This window comes from Epargyreus clarus, unplaced genomic scaffold (genome assembly GCF_041222505.1).
Source record: "Epargyreus clarus isolate Ecla_fem2 unplaced genomic scaffold, WU_Ecla_fem_2.2 ptg000018l, whole genome shotgun sequence".
Lineage (NCBI taxonomy): Eukaryota > Metazoa > Arthropoda > Insecta > Lepidoptera > Hesperiidae > Epargyreus > Epargyreus clarus.
This window is the reverse complement of record NW_027332226.1, coordinates 11,992,572-12,009,950: the sequence shown is the minus strand read 5'-3', so window position 1 is coordinate 12,009,950 and position 17,379 is coordinate 11,992,572. Positions and strand designations below refer to the sequence as shown.

The following is a 17,379-nucleotide window of genomic DNA, read 5'->3' as shown; positions in this document are numbered from 1 at the left end:
TTAATTATATTTGATTAATATGTATATTGTACATGGAAATAATACATTTTATGCAAAATGTATTGAAAAATTAATATTCCTATTTAAGCTAAATTTTTTTGCAACTCAATTGTAGTGCTCTGTGGTTTTAATGGAATCAGGGTAGGAAGTGGTAGGAACGACGTTTAGCATAGGTAAATTCAGGTAAATTCAGCTTTGATGATTTTATCGTGGAAAACTAGTAATAATCCAGTAAGCGGAATAGACAAAGGTTAGCGTTGATACGGATGCTGGTGCCTGGGGATGGTAAGTGAAAAGGAGGGATAGGTGAAGTCTGGGAGAAGGAGGAGGAGAAGAGGAGGTTCAGTAGGATGCAACGCGCATGTCAGGGAGCAATGATTCTGTTAGCTATTATAACAATGTCTTCTCTTTGTACGAAAAATTAATTACGACAAATATATTTTTGTGTTTCAGTAAAATTAGTAGAGGTTTGAGTAAAATATGGGTTTGATTATATTTTAAGTTAATATACAATCATTGAAAGTATTTTTTTTAAATAAGTGACAAATTAAAATTCTTGCTTAACAAAATTTTCTTGCAACACAAATAAATTGTCGTACTGTTCTTGGCTTACGAAGGGAGAATACCCAAACTGTGTTCTGATTTTAAGGTGTGGTTTTAAGCATATCAGTGTAGGAACGCATTTGCGCATAAATTCAGACTGAGATTTTTTGCTATCCTCCTTTGGTTTTGGCCAGGGTTGTATGGATACGGCATAAAGTAGAAGGTTAGGGTTGAGTGGGATGTAGGTGCTTCGGGTTGGTGAAAAGGGAGGACGGGCAAAGTCTAGGGTTTTGGGTGTAAAGGAGGAACGGGTGAATCATGGAGTTGGTGGGTGAAAAGGGGGAACGGGTGAGGAAGATGACGCAATGTTAAATCAATCGGGGGAAGTGGGGTACAGTGGGATGCAATGTGGATGACAGGGTGCAATGAGTGTGTTAGCCATAACAATATTGTGTTCTCTTTGTACGCCTCTGTGTTTGGTCGCTCAGAGAATTCATCCCTGGAGACTGTCAGCGACTGCCATTTGGACATTTTAGAGATGGGTATAGTAAAATTTGATTGTATCGTTTCTTACTTCTGAATTTACATTTAGCATAAGAAAAATACAAATAAGAAAATACATTATATACAAATGTTTTTGTGGTTGGATATTTTTATCGTTATACACGAGTGTAATAATATTATCGATGATGTTATCAATTCTGATAAATCCTTAAAAAAATCTTTTAAAACGTCATGAAGACATATCTATTTATTTATTTAATCTTTAAAATATTTGAATCAACAAACAATGCATGGTGACATTCTGGGTAGCACCGAGTGAGGGTCTAAAATGATTACAATTCGCAAAAAGTACGTAGTGCATACAAACGAAACCTGATCATAATCATCTCCATATTAAAATGACCATTAATTCACTATGTGTTTTAATGTGAATTGATAACTTGCTAGTGCAAATGGAGGATAATAAGTTAAAAATTGCTTGAAGATTAAAAGAAAACAAAATTACGGTCTCGTCCTAAACGTACTGGTCTATGGATGCGGTATTGATTTATTGAAGCTATAGGAGATTGATAATATATAGAGGTATATCGATGTGCCACCCGTTTCGTCCTTCGTTTTGTGATGCCCGAAAGGGTGGTAAGGGGTATCACTTTGTTAACGAAGTAATAACATCGACCATGATGCACTACGCATGTCACATTGCATTGGACTGCGGGCTATCGCATCTATGAGAATCGTCATAGTAATGAAGCAATTACTATCCCATAGTTGGGCACGAGTGGGCTATCAGATTGAGAAGGGATTGGGCCAAAGTCCACTGTGCTGGTCAAGTGCGGATAGATAGAATTCACACATCGTGATATTTTTAAGGACTAGGACAATATTTTTTACATAATAGTATCTTCAAGGTAAGAGTTCTTGTAAACTGGAATATTTTTAAATTGGTGGTTAATTGTAAGTTTAAAATTAATGCTGAGTGTTAGGAAAGAATTTGGTGGTATAAAGTTAGTTTCTTTGTTACGGAAATGGTTACATGTATGTAAGATCTAATACATATGTGAATGTGTATTGGATCTTACTTATGTTTTCGAATGTTTTCATATATGTGCATGTAAATGTTAGTGGGAAAAATATTTTATTCATGAAATATAAGTAAAGTGGTGGTAGTATGGGTTGGCCTGTTAATAAAAGTAGTGTCGCCAATCTTTTGTTCAACTGTTAAAAGAGCATAAATATAATGTTTCCATTTAAATAATCCTTTACGTGATGAGTAATGTTGTATGGTAAATTAGTGATGAACTGATAAGCAATGTTGTATATTAATTAATTTTGTACTGAATAAAAATAATGCAACGTAATAATATCAATACTAGATAGTGTAAAAATGCTTTACGGGTCGTGGAAGTACCTTCAACCTCCTGTTTTCCAGTTTTGCTAGGCGGGGGGAGGGGGGGTAACAGGTGGGGAGAACAGCCACAGAGTGGGGGCTTTTCGACCAGAGCGATCTGGGGGTGGGAATAAACTTACAGGGTTTTCATTTTTACTGTCTTCTTCTAAAAACTTTAAAATCACAATGACTGGTTCGAATAAATATTGTTATTATTATCAATATTTTCAATGTTTTGGCCGAAGGTGTAAAAATTAAAAAAAAAAGTTCTAAATTGGCTAGTAGTGTATTTAAGTGTAATGATTTTAAAACTTTTTAAGTAAAGGTAAACTAACTACTAAAAGTTAACTTTTACAGTCGATACGCGTACTTTGCAATACCAAAGACCATTAATACAGTTGATACTACAAGCACATTATTGTAAGGAAACGTCAGAAACAAATAACCGTCCCCTATAGGACAATTCAAAGCACCCTAATGTTATCTTTTGAAGTAAGCCTCTTTATGGAAATACATGGGGGATGACGAGGGAACATTATCCGAAGGTCACGGCCACGCAACCCTCGCTTATGTCATCAGAATCCCTTTTGGGTGAAAATCAGTGTTTTCTAAACAATCGTTAACGTTAAGGGTTCTTAAATTAGGCGATAAAATAAAAAAAATATATTCGTATTGTTCATTTGTCCGTAGAAATATTGAAGTATTGAAGTATTATTTTGGAGGGTTACTAAAAGTAATAGGTACTAAGTATATTTACATAATGATTGCATAAGTATTGAATAATATTTCAGTTCAATCAGTTTAGAGTTATTTAAAATCACCGATTAGTATAAATATTTCTGCCTAAAAACAGCAATAAAATCGCTGCTGTGTTCCGCTTTGAGGGGTAGGGAGAACGTGATACTTATCTAAAATATTCCAACTTTGTCCTCAGGGGTAGTAATAATCTTCAATATAAAAAAAGTCTTAATAAATCCAATCAGGTTCAAAAAATATAATTACTATCCTATTCAGAGTACATTAAAGAATAGCGTATTAATTGCATCACCGGCCACGCCCAAAGATATGGAAAGCGCATGTGCAGAGGCCTGGAAATCGATAAATATCTCATCTGGGAGGCTATTCTGAACGCACGGAATCCGTAGTTCCGGATGAAGTTTTCGACATTTTCTACTTTAGGGCACTAATATTTGAATTTGTTTAGTTTAGCAATAACACAAAAAAAGAATTATACAGTATTTTGATTTTGACAGGGAAGGTACAGCCGGTACATATAAATTATACATTAACACAAATTCTTAGTATTCACAGAAATCTTTAATTTCGTTCACGAATGTAGACTTCCTAAGCTTGCAAATGTTTTTTGTTGTAGAAATGACCTTGTTAATAATTACTATAACTTCACTTATATTTTTCATAAAATGTTAGTAAAATCAATTTTTCAATACAACTTCTCCAAATTGGAAATCCTAACCTAACCTAACCTAAGGTCGGCCTCAGGTCGGCCACAGCTGTTAACCCTGAGAAATTGAAGTGTCATGAAAATGTTTTGCCCTTACGACGTTTTCAACCTAGTACTGTCTCATTGATTAAACGAACTTGCTTACGAAGGCTTCTGATACCACCTTTCAAAACACATTTGTTTGCTATGGAATAACAACTAACAGGTTTCGATTAAAAAATAAAAAGAAATCCAAGCGGTTATTATAATCGCCTGATTTTGATGCCTATCAAGTTTCAGAACCAAACTGTAAAACATACAGATTAGCAGAAATCCTCGTAAAATAGATCTTTACATTATTATTTATTATATTTAATCTTAATGCGAATTAGCTAAAAAACTGTCCTTTATTTTGGAAAGTCAGACAAACACTTCAATTTTTTTTTATTTGCATATATACCTAAGAGACAAAGGCAAAATCACATCATCATTAGTTATTTTAAAGCAAAAAGCTAGACTACTAACCGATAGGTAATCAAAATTTCAGCAAACTATCAAAGTAGTAAAGTACTTCCACATCTTGTTAAAATCAATCGATATAACAGGTGTGCCCGGGAGACGAGCTTCGCGGATGCCGAGAAATGCAATGTCAGAATGTACCAAAATTTTTATATTCATAAAAATACAAATCAATACCATACGCCTTCAATTAGCATAACAAATTATTTTACTTTTTTGATAATACAAAAATGTACTTATCTCTATTGATACTTACTTTTTATTAATATTTGTTGGGTTGATGGGCTTCTCTTTGTTGTAGTTGTAGTAACCTTTCTCTTAGTCTCCTCTTCAACAACTTAAAGAACAGCACAAGGAATATAACGAGGTAGCAGACGATGAAAAAGAAACTCATGTTAACTACGCCGCAACAGATGAGAGAGTGGGGCTTGCAGCTCAGAGGTGCAATGCGCATGCCTGGAATAGGACCCTAAGAGACGGGTACCACCGCGAGATGAACGATAAAATATTTTCTCGCTCATAAAGGTTTGTGTGATGAATATTACATTTTTTTGTTTGTGAAAACTTTTCATTTTGTGTTTCGCGAAAGTTAAGTTCACACAAAGCTAGATATTGTAGGTAAAATTGCAAATTTAAAAATTGGATAAATTATTTTATTTATTGATATCATTTTAAAGTTGTTAATTATGCAAAAACGGAAGTTTCTAGCAACATTTACCCTGATCCTGATTTGCTCGAAAATAATGTAAGTCAAGCTGTCACCCCATACAAAATCCTTTAATTTCCCGAGGGAAATCTCGAAATCAGTTTTCAAGATTGTGTAAACAAAATCGGATAAATAAAGACTTTAAAAAAAGTTTTTGAGTTTTGGTCTAGGCTTCTTTATTATTATTTTATTACTACTATTTTATTGTTATTCGTAAGGTTACATTTTAATTGAGTTTATATAAAACAAAATATTGATTTTAAAAATGGATTAAAAATTTTGCTTCGGGTTTGATTGTTGGCCGTAGCTATGACACTTTGGAATGAAATTAAAAAAAAAATGGAAGCTTCGGCGCGAAAAAACGGAGGGAAAGGGGGCTAATATAGAAATTTCTAGTTGAGTCGTCACCAGCTTGTGAAGTAATTGATGTACTGAATGTATGGTGGTAATATATTGGAAGAACAACAATCTGAGGCTTTGATTTGCTGTCCCGAACTCCCAACAAACATATTATATCAACTAGTGATAGTTGATGATGTGGACAGATAAGAAGGATTGCGCATGTCGCTCTGTAATTTGATTTTACTGGCCAAAACATAATCGATATGACATACAAGTACCTATGCTACTTGGAAGCTATGCTTTAGACTATCGGTCGGCAACCCCCTCCTCCCGGCCTGGGGGTCGTCCTCTCCCACGGCCCACGGACTTTTTCACGATCTTATTTCATCTTAATTCAAATTAAAGACATAATTTTGAGACGATTTAGTTCCAAAATAGTATCAAAATACATTATTTTTCTCGCCTGCGAATTTCAGTGAGATTTTTTTTTATTTTTGACGACATTTTTTTTTTACGCAATCAATTTCTCAGAGACTACTGATAGAATTCGGTATTGTGTTGCTTTAGACCAATGAACTAAATATACTCCTCATCATCATTATCTACCCGTTACCGTCAAATCAAATCAAATCAAAATTTTTTATTCAAAATAGGTTCTTTACAGATCACTTTTTGAATGTCAAAGCAACTACCACCACTTCACAAGGTGTTTCGTTATGGAGAAGAAGCGGCGAAAGAAACTCCATAACACACATCTTTTAAAAAAAATGTTTTTGACAATGTTAACTTAACGTAATGGTACATGTGGAGCTGGAGCTAATTCAGACCACACCGTTTTGTCAGTCAAATAATCACTTACTTTATAGTACGCTTTTTTACATAGCGTTAGTTTAACGACATGTTTAAACTTTTTTTCTGTGAGATTCAAAATGTGGTCGGGTATTTTATTGTAGTAGCGAATACAGTTGCCCACGAAAGATCTAGCCACCTTACATAATCTACGTTTAGGAATTACTAATTTATTTCTATTTCTGGTATTAAAGTTATGGTGGTTACTATTTCTTTCAAACATATCAGTGTGTTTTCTTACATACATAATATTTTCATAAATGTATTGACTATGCACCGTCAATATATTAATAGTGGGAAACAGTTCTCTTAGGGACTCACCACGCCGCAGACTATATATTGACCTTATTGCTCTTTTTTGAATAGTAAATATAGAGTCTATGTCAGCAGCACTGCCCCACAGTAGAATGCCATAAGACATAATGCTGTGAAAGTAACTGAAATAGACAAGTCTGGCAGTGGGTATGTCTGTTAACTGTCTAATTCTTCTGACTGCAAAAGCTGCAGTACTAAGTCTGCTGGACAAAGCAGAGATGTGGGGACCCCACTGGAGTTTAGAATCAATGGTAATCCCCAAGAAAACAGTTTCATTGACGAATTGCAAAGTCTCACCATTTAGAGTGACATTCATCCCCATACTCCTTACATTTGGTAGCATAAATTTAATACATTTAGTTTTATTAGAATTTAAGAGTAGGTTGTTTGCATCAAACCAGTTCTGAATCAAGCAAAGAGTTTCATTAATATCGTTCGTATCCTGTGTTTGTCGTTTTACTCTAAACACCAAGGAAGTGTCATCAGCAAACAAAACAACCTCAGATAAATCCTTTACTACATTTGGCAAATCATTTATATAAACTAAAAATAGAAACGGACCTAGGATGGAGCCCTGAGGTACACCTATTTTAATATTAGAACCTGCTGATAATGCTCCATTTACTTGCACTCGTTGGACTCTATTGTTTAAATAAGAATTTATCAACTTTAGAGAATTTCCCTGAATACCATAATATTGTAATTTTAACAATAAGGTTTTATGATCAACACAATCAAAAGCTTTAGACAAGTCACAAAAAATACCTATAGCATCATGTGCTTGTTCCCAACAATCAAAAATATGTCGCAGCAATTGAACACCAGCATCTGTGGTAGAACGGCCTTTAGTAAAGCCAAATTGCTTTTGATGTAAAAGATTATTTAGTTTAAAATGAAGCAACATTTGCTGTAAGAGGATCTTTTCAAAAATTTTACTTAGAACAGGCAGTACTGAGATGGGTCTATAATTGTTGGGATCTTTAGTATCACCTGCCTTAAACAATGGAATTATTTTGCTATGTTTCATTAAATCAGGGAAACAGCCCTGATCAACACACATATTAAAAATAGTGACTAAGTAGGGAGCTAAAGTTTTAATGATTGATATAGAAACTTTTACTGACATTCCCCAAATGTCCTCTGTATTTTTAACAGTTAATTCTTTAAAAGCTTTTAATATGTCATTAATTAAAATATGTCTAAATTTAAATTTAATGTGACACTGACTTAAATTCTCTTTAAGGATGGTCACTGCTTTAATTGGGGATGATTTTAAAAATTTAGTAGTATTAAATGGTATATTCGAGAAAAAAGTTTCAAATTCTTGTGCAATTTCTTTATCTGAGGTAATCTGACCACGTTCAGTAGTAAGAGATACTTTACTGATACTTAATCTGCAAGTTCGTGTTTCGGCATTAATTATTTTCCAGATTGTTTTAATTTTATTATCAGAATTTTTTATTTCCGTCCGTCCGTCCCTCAATTAGGCACGGACTTCCTTTTCAAAATGAGATATGTTTAGTCATAATCAACCACGCTAATCAATTGGTGATTAGTAGACGTCACGCATCTTCCAGGACTCTATGAAAAATTCTAAGGCCTATGGGCTCCTCGTGTGACAAACCGAAAACTATTAAAGTTGGCTGTTAAAGTTCAATCGATTCCATATATGTATTTTTTATACATAAATGTCAATAAATGTAAAATATGTTATTATTTCATACATAATTTATGTTTAATGTAATTGAAAAAAGTATATTTTGAAAAAATGATTCTAAAAAATAGTGCAAATAACACTATAATATCAACAATATCGGACAATGTTGGAGTGTGCTACATAAAGCATGAATTCTTTATAATGTGTAGCGTCACTTGACTTAATCAATTGATCTTCAATCAATGAAAATATAATTAATAAAAGATCAGATGCGCTTCAGGACTTGGTGATTAGAAACCTCATGTAAGAAACCTGCAATCTTACGTACATAGTTATTACGCGCACAAACTGCGAATAGTAGAATATTTGCCACATAATCTGCCGAAGATTATATTTTACAGCAAATTTTTATGTACAGGGAAGTTAAATTATATTGCATCACAGAGAGTCCCATTAAAATATCTATCGATGGATGCTCATTAATTTATATAGATAAATATTTTTAACCGACTTCCCAAAGTAGGGAAGTTTTCAATTCGACGTGATATTTTTTATATTTAAGAAAATTTAAGAACTATTTGATCATAAATTCTTAAGTAAACTTACCTTACAAGACTTGTTGCTGAAGCTTAACTACGTAGATCCTATAAACAAAAATAATAAAAAATAAAAATAACAGAAAAAAAAAACAAAATAGAGAACAAATTTTAAGCACGTTTTTCTTTTTAAGGGTGGTAAGGAAAATAATTGACTTTTAAAAATCTCCTATGCTTTAATATTGTAATAAAATGTTGAATACTAAATAATTAGAAATAAAATCTTTATAAATATAAAGTAGATAGAATTCGTCCACATTTCCCATATTTCACGTTAATATAACATTCAAATAATACATTTACTTTGTGTTCTTACCCCTAGTCATAATTTATTTCCATTTCAGAAGTGGCAAACCAGTATGTAGTCCATCTTATTATAAGTCACAACTATCGCTCATGTATATCTTATTATATAAAATTCTCGTGTCACAATGTTAGTTACCGTACTCCTCCGAAAGGGCTTTACCGATTTTCACCAAATTTTATATGCATATTCAGTAGGTCTGGGAATCGGCTGCTATCTATTTTTCATACCCCCCTTAACATTTTTTTATTTATATGGCAACACAACGTTTGTAGGGTCAGCTAGATGTATATAATCAGTCTCAGATAGAGTCCGTAGAGACTTGTAGCCGGCTACGGACGCTGCCCTTGATGAGCAAGTTGTTTCCCAAATAAATATACTTACTCCCAATTTAACCCAGTCAATATATCATAAAAAATATGTATAAAAAGTAAATTCCATAAATTGTATTTTAATAAAATTAATAATATTTCATGTATTTGGGCGTGGTCACTCGCAATAATGAGGTCAGTTGCAATGCGCATGTCATGTTCCAACATGGCTGCTCTGAGGAACGTAATTTCAATCCACTCATCAGAGTGATTGGTAATTACAAAATTTAAAAATTTTGGGGACTTTAGCAAAATTTTAAAATACTTGTAAGTTTCCTTTTATACAAGTAAAAATTTAGAAAACTATTTTTGAGTGCTTTTATGATTATAAGCGTTTTTAACATGTGAACTTGTTTGTTAATGTTACCTGTACCTAGTTCCTTGGCTTATATAAAAAGAGGTAAAGGGAGGTAAGGATTGCGTAGACCCTGGGACTTCGGGGGTAACAAAGAGAAAATTAAGCAATGGCAAGTGTGTTCGGGACAGTGATAGCCTAGTGGTTAAGAAACTCAGCCTCTCGATCGTGGGGTCAAGGTTCAAATCCCAGGCACGCACCTCTGATTTTTTGAAATGATGTGCGTATTAGAAATTAATTATCACTTGCTAAAACGGTGAAGGAAAACATCGTAAGGAAACCTACATACCTGAGAGATTTATAAAAAAAATCTCAAATGTATGTGAAGTCTACCAATACGCACTTGGCCAGCGCGGTGGACTATGGCCTAATCCTTCTCATTCTGAGAGTGCCCAGCCCAGCCCGTGCCCAACAGTGGGACACTAATGGGTTGATGATGATGATGATGACGTGTGTTCGGGTGTTGGATGGGTACCGTTATTTGCTAAGTAAACGAAGGACGCATCAAGACGTATTCTATTTTTAGGGGAAACCTCTGCCCAGATGTGGGTAACGTGGTAAAGTACAGTAGTTTCAGATGTGATGTAATTATCACATTTGAAATCAAATTCTCGTCAAACAAGATGAAATGATCAAACCAACTTTTAGTGTTCCAGGTCGTATAGACCCGGGCGTGGTTCCGGAAGGCTGAAGGGGGTGGGCGATGGGGACGCTCATCGATAAAATGCAGTGCGCATGTGTGCAACGGGGGAGGTCTGCCTCCCGAAATTGAATTTAAAATCTATCAGACTAGACAACATACTACGGGAAAAAGTTATATATGAGGAGTAGAGTAGAGAGTAGAGAGTAGAGAACCCCAGGGGATATAAGCAATTTAGAATAATAATATTGTTGTTTATTAAAAATATAATGTAAAAGTTTTGTTTCTTAGATTTATTTTTATTACAATAATAATTGTTTTTTTAAGTATATACACTTTAAAAATTGTACTGCAGTAGTGCGACTCATTGTCAAAGTTTCAATTTAATATGCTTTTGAATATAAATAGACATCGCCATTTTAAAGCTTATTACAACATACCGAATTGACTTGGTTTGAAAAAAATGAAATAGTGTCAACAAGTTTACAAACTGAAAAATAGAGATAAACCTCTTAAAATATGGGAGCTCATTCGAATCAGAACAAAATAAAGACAAAATTGCCTTGGCCACTTTCCAGCACCATCAACAGGTCCTGGATATCATTTTGAACCAAAGTCCTAGTCCAAAGTCTAAGGGAATAAATTGAATCCACACTCGATAGTGTTTCGTCGTTTAATTAAAGAGTTCCCATAGTTACATCCCAGATTCGTCACGAGACGACCGAACGAACGAACGTCACGACGATGAAAACGAATCAAGCGAGTCCAAACTCGATGGGCGTAATCCCATATTTTATTACAGAGATCTTATGGTCACTTTCCGTGTCCTTCATCATTTGCTCTAAATCATAAAAAATACACTGTCGTCGGTCATATGTATATCTGCTAATAACTCAAAAATATTAGCTTAGTAAATAAAAAAAGATCCAGAAAGAAGTGAGTGAAATAAAAATTTGAAATATCAACACATGTTAATTATCAATCATCATCATCTATCAATAATAATAAAAACTAAAAAAACGCTTTCTACACTCACAGCCCCATACTAGGATTCCCTGTATCGTGGGTGCCATGGACACACACAGAGACAAATACACAAACACCCAGACAGAAACAGAAGAAACAGGAAACTGGAATTATAAATCTGTCTGGCCGGGGATCGAACCCGGGACCCTGTGCGCTGTACGCGTCTGACCGGCATGGTGACTGCTCCGCTACGCGGGTCGTCATAATAATAATCTTTTTCCTCTTTCATCAGTAGACATTAAATAAAGGAATTAAATAAATAAAACGTCCTAACTGTAAACCCTTTTAGGTGCGAAAGGATGAATCATACATTTATTCATACATACATACATATGAACATATGTACATACTTACATACATAAACTCGAAACCGTAACTCTCCTTTTGACGCAATCGGAATGATGTACCTATAATTAGATCTGCCGTCAGCTTTACACGAGCTCCCACGTTTCGGGGGTGAGGGTTGCTCTTAGCAACTACCCCCCTTCAGTAGGTGGGATAGCCGAGTGGATTGGCTGACTGTAGGCTCACAGATAAATTAGATACGAATAATCAATAGCAAACACATACTCAGATGCCACATCACATTCTAAAGGTCTTAGAAACCATTGTAGTTCCTCACAGCCACACCTAATTCTGTCTAACAACTGCCTTGGTAAAGGCTGCTATGTTCCAATTTGAAGAGTGCAGTAAGAAATTAATTAGATGCGCTCCAACTTAGTCCTCAGGGATAGAAACATATTGGTGACTGTTTCAGAAAATACTTTAATTTTATCTAAGTAGGGTTTTATATTTATTATAGATCAAGTGTATAATTCGAAGTATCCTTCTGAAGAAGTCTGAATAATATGCCTATATACATATCTTTCTTTTTTAGATGCCAAAGAATGAGACATACATATACTCGAAACCATTACTTTCCTTTCGAAGTAGTCGAAAAATATGCTTATAATTAGAAGTTTATTTTTAGGTGCCACAGAATGAGACATACATACATACAATACATACGTTCAAAATCATGACTCTCATTCTAAAGTACTTGGATGAAAGATGTACCTATAATTAAATCTGCCGTCAGCCTCAGCCTAGCTCCCAACTTTCAGGGAGAGAGTTGTTACTAGCTACCCCCCGTAGGTGGGATATCTGAGTGGGCTCCCGGTCAAAATAGATACGAATAATCAATAACGAACAAATACGTCGCGTCTATCAGAACATTCAGAACCCTTTTTGGTTCACCACCTCCACACTTAATTCTGCCTAACAACTACTGCTAAAGGCTGCTTTGTTACGATTTGAAGAATGCGGTAAGAGATGTATTCGATGCGCTCCAACTTAGTCCTCAAAAGTATCAACGCATTGGTGACCGTCTCAGAAAAGACCTTAATTTTATCTAGGGTTTAGTATAGATCAATTGTATAAATCGAAACCATTGCTTTCCTTCCGAAGTAGTCGAAAAAATATGTCTAGAATTAGATCTTTCCTATTGAGGTGCCAAAAAATGAGACATACACATACATACAATCGAAACTATTACTTTCCTTCCGAAGTAGTTGGAAAAATATGCTTATAATAAGATATATTTTAGGTGCCAAAGAATGAAACATAAATACATTCGAAACCATCACTCTCTTTACGAAGTAGTCGGAAAAATAGGCTTATACTTAGAAGTTTCTCTTTTAAGTGCCACAGAATGAGACATACATACATACAATACATACGTTCGAAACCATTACTCTCATTCTAAAGTACTTGGATGAAAGATGTACCTATAATTAGATCTGCCGTCAGCCTCAGCCGAGCCCCCACCTTTCGGGGGTGAGGGTTGCTCCTAGCAACAGCCCCCTGTAGATGGGATAGCTGAGTGGGCTAACTTCAGCCTCTCGGACAAAATAGATTCGAATAATCAATAACGAACAACCACTCAGGTCACATCTACCAGACCTTTTTGGTTCACCACCACCACACCCAAATCTACCTAACAACTGCTGTTAAAGGCTGCTATGTTCCGATTTGATGAGTTGGTAAGAAATATATTCGATGTGCTCCAAATTAGTCCTCAGGGGTAGCAACGCATCGGTGAAGGTTTCAGATAATACTTTAATTTTATCTAGGATTGATTGGTAATCCGATTATATACACGAAATCATTACTCTCCATCTAATATACTCAAATGAAAAATATACCTATTATTAGATCTGCCGTCAGCCTCAGCCGAGCCCCCAACATTCGGGGGTGAGGGTTGCTACTAGCAACAGCACCCTGTAGGTGGGATAGATGAGTGGGCTGACTTCTGACTCCCAGACAAAATAGATACGAATAATTAATAACGAACAAACACCTACGCCGCATCTACCAGAAAACTTTTTGGCTCACAACCGCCACACGTAATTCTACCTAACAACTTCAGTGTTAAAAGCTGCTATGTTCGGATTTGAAGAGTGCGGTAAGAAAGATATTCGATGGGGTAGCAACGCATTGTTGTCTGTCTTAGATAAGGCTCTTATTTTGTGTGAAACCATTACTTTCCATCCGAAGTAGTTGGAAAAATATGCTTATAATTAGATCTTTCCTTTTTAGGTGCCAAAGAATGAGACATACACACATACATACAATCGAAACTATTACTTTCCTTCCGAAGTAGTCGGAAAAGTATGTCTATTATAAGATCTTTCCTTCTTGGTTTCCAACGAATGAGGCATATATGCATATACTCGAAACCTGTACTCTCCTTTCGAAGTAGTCGGAAAAATTATGCTTATAATTAGACCTTTCCTATTTGGGTAACAAAGATGTATGTATGTACGTACATATTACATACATATATTCGAAACCATTACTATCCTTATAAAGTATTCGAATGAAAGATGTACCTATAATTAGACCTGCCGTCAGCCTCAGCCGAGCCCCCACCTTTCGGGGGTGAGGGTTGCTACTAGCAACAGCTCCCTGTAGGTGGGATAGCTGAGTGGGCTAACTTCAGCCTCTCGGACGGACAAAATAGATTCGAATAATCAATAACGAACAAATACTCAGGTCACATCTACCAGACCTTTTTGGTTCACCGCCACCACACCCAATTCTACCTAACAGCTGATGTTAAAGGCTGCTATGGTCCGATTTGAAGAGTTCGGTAAAAGATATATTCGAAGTGCTCCAAATTAGTCCTCAGGGGTAGCAACACATTGGTGACCGTCTCAGAACTAATTTTATCTAGGGTTAAGGATAGATCAACTGTATAACTCGAAACCATTACTCTCCTTTCGAAGTAGTCAGAAAAATATTTCTATAATTAGATCTTTCCTATTTAGGTGGCAAAGAATGAGACATACATACACTCGCAACCATTAGTCTCCGTCCGAAAAAGTCGGAAAATATGCTTATAATTAGATCTTTCCTTTTTAGGTGGTAAAGAATGAGACACATATACATTCGAAACCAATACTTTCATTCTAAAGTACTCAGATGAAAGATGTACTCGTACCTATAATTAGATGTGCCGTCAGACTCAGCCGAGCCCCCACCTTTCGGGGGTGAGGGTTGCTCCTAGCAACAGCCCCGTGTAGGTGGGATAGGTGAGTGGGCTAACTTCAGCCTCTCGGACAAAATAGATTCGAATAATCAATAACGAACAAACACCTACGTCGCATCTACCAGAAACATTTTTGATTCACCACCGCCACACCTAATTCTACCTAACAACTTCAGTGTTAAAAGCTGCTATGTTCCGATTTGAAGAGCGTGGTAAGAAAGATATTCGATGGGGTAGCAACGCATTGTTGTCTGTATTTAATAAGGCTCTAATTTTGTATAGGGTTGATTACAAATTCATACATGCTGCATGTTCGTTCAGTACTTCCAAATTATTAAAGAAATGTAATCGTATTACGTCACTTATTTACTTTTCGAAAAAAATCCTTTAATGGCCTTTTAGATGGCAATTTATAATACTCTACAGGCCGGCGGTCAGCAACGTGTAGCCCTCTCCTCTCAGAGCAAGAGGGGTTTTAGCTATAGACCATCGCTCTGGTCAAGTGGGTGGAGGGTGGTGATTAACATGTTGATGGGTGGAGGGAGAGGGGGATCTGGTCCATACTGCGTATCCTAAAGGTACTTTACACTTTCAGTAAGTTGTGCGATCAATTTGAAAACACAAGTACATACATATTGAAGATACGTTGATTGATATGACATCGTAGCAAAAGTTTCATTTTAATTCTTTTCAAGTCTAAACTTTTCTAGACCTTTACGTCAAATATATTGACGTAAAGGTCAATCTGATATGATTAAATTGTCTGATAAAAGTATCAAAATAGGTTATCACTAAAGATGCGCCGAATATTCGTATGGTATTCGGTATTCGTCGTATTCGGCGTCTTTTTTTCTATTTGTATTCGGCCGGATTATTCAGTTTTGGTGCTGAATATGTTCGGTTCGAGCATTTCTATATTTTTGTATACACGATAGGGTACTAAAACGCAAAACTTCTTATTTGAGATTTATGTTATATTTTAAGTCAAAGCCAAATCCTATGAAGAATGTGTTGAATAAAGTCAATTAAATAAAGCAAGTAAACCTCAAATCAATATTTATTTTGAAACCTCAAGTCAACATATTTATAACTTCTCTATCTATCTTTAGTTAGTATATAAACAATTTTAAAGTTTTAATGAACACACACAACTGGAAAATTGACAATAATGAAATGGTAAAGAGAATAATTCGGCCGAATATCCGAATGTTATTCGGTTAAGGTTAAACCGAATATTATTCGGTATTCGGTTATTCGGTGAAACCACTATTCGGCACATAACCGTAATCACAGTAACAGTAATCACCATGTATGTATTAAAACAACACCTATGTACCTAATTAAAATATGACGTAATTTACATAATAACAATTATGTAACTTTATTGTCTCATTCGATCGATATAGATATTGTGTACATAATTCTTGTGAAGTAAAATATTTCGTTTCGTCATGAAAAAATCTATATGTATGCGTATTCTTCCATATTGTAATGTTCATGACAATTTTATAAATACGAAAAAATGGCAGTACTCTGTATTTAATATACGTTCTAACGGGTATCATAAAATCAGTTATTTTCCTTCACCACATTTTTTATGTAAAAAAAGAAAAAAATGCAAATTGGAAACATTGTAAGTCCAATGTACAACGTAACAACATATCTTAAAAAGAAAGAAAAAAGTTAAAAAAAAGGAAAAACACGATGACGTCGACACAACCACGTAGCCGTTCAAAAATGGAACATATTTTTTTATTTAAATAATATATATTGTAAGTCCACTCACCTGTAACCGGACCAGGCTCGCGATGATGATGATCAGGGCCACTGCTAGGTACATGCACTTTGTTTGAATAAAACGTTAAACTCGGCAGGACTTCTCGTGTGGAGACACCACCAGCGAAAGGCCGTGGCTCAGATACGCTCCACGATCGATGAAGCCGCGCATGCGGATTTCGGTAACTACGCAGTTAGGGACGAAATGAGGTGCGTTTATATAGTTTTGAAATTGGTATTTTATTATTTTTCTTTACTAGGATGCCGTATTTGTCCGTCTGTCCGACAGTTTTGTAGTGTGTATTACTATGATCGCTAAAATAACAGATACTGAAAATGAAATAAATGTTGAAAATAAATGAGAACTTATACAAGAACCCGGTATTTTTCGGTTTACCTATTAAATCCTAATAGGACAGTTTTTTCACAATTTATGTACTATAGCTGCTACAATAGGAAAAAAATAAATATAAATTAGAAATTGTTTCGTGGAATCCTCCATGTGCGTGTTTAATTTAC

At 35.1% G+C, this 17,379-nt stretch overlaps 1 protein-coding gene across 1 annotated transcript in view; it reads right to left on the bottom strand.

Moving 5' to 3' along the window:
- Positions 1-16,998, bottom strand: part of 7B2 (Secretogranin_V domain-containing protein 7B2) — a 56,755-nt gene extending 39,757 nt beyond the window's left edge. The window contains exon 1 of the mRNA XM_073082912.1: positions 16,871-16,998. The gene's annotated coding sequence lies outside the window, so the exon portion shown is untranslated. The remainder of the gene's footprint in view (positions 1-16,870) is intronic.
- Positions 16,999-17,379: the final 381 nt, after the last annotated feature.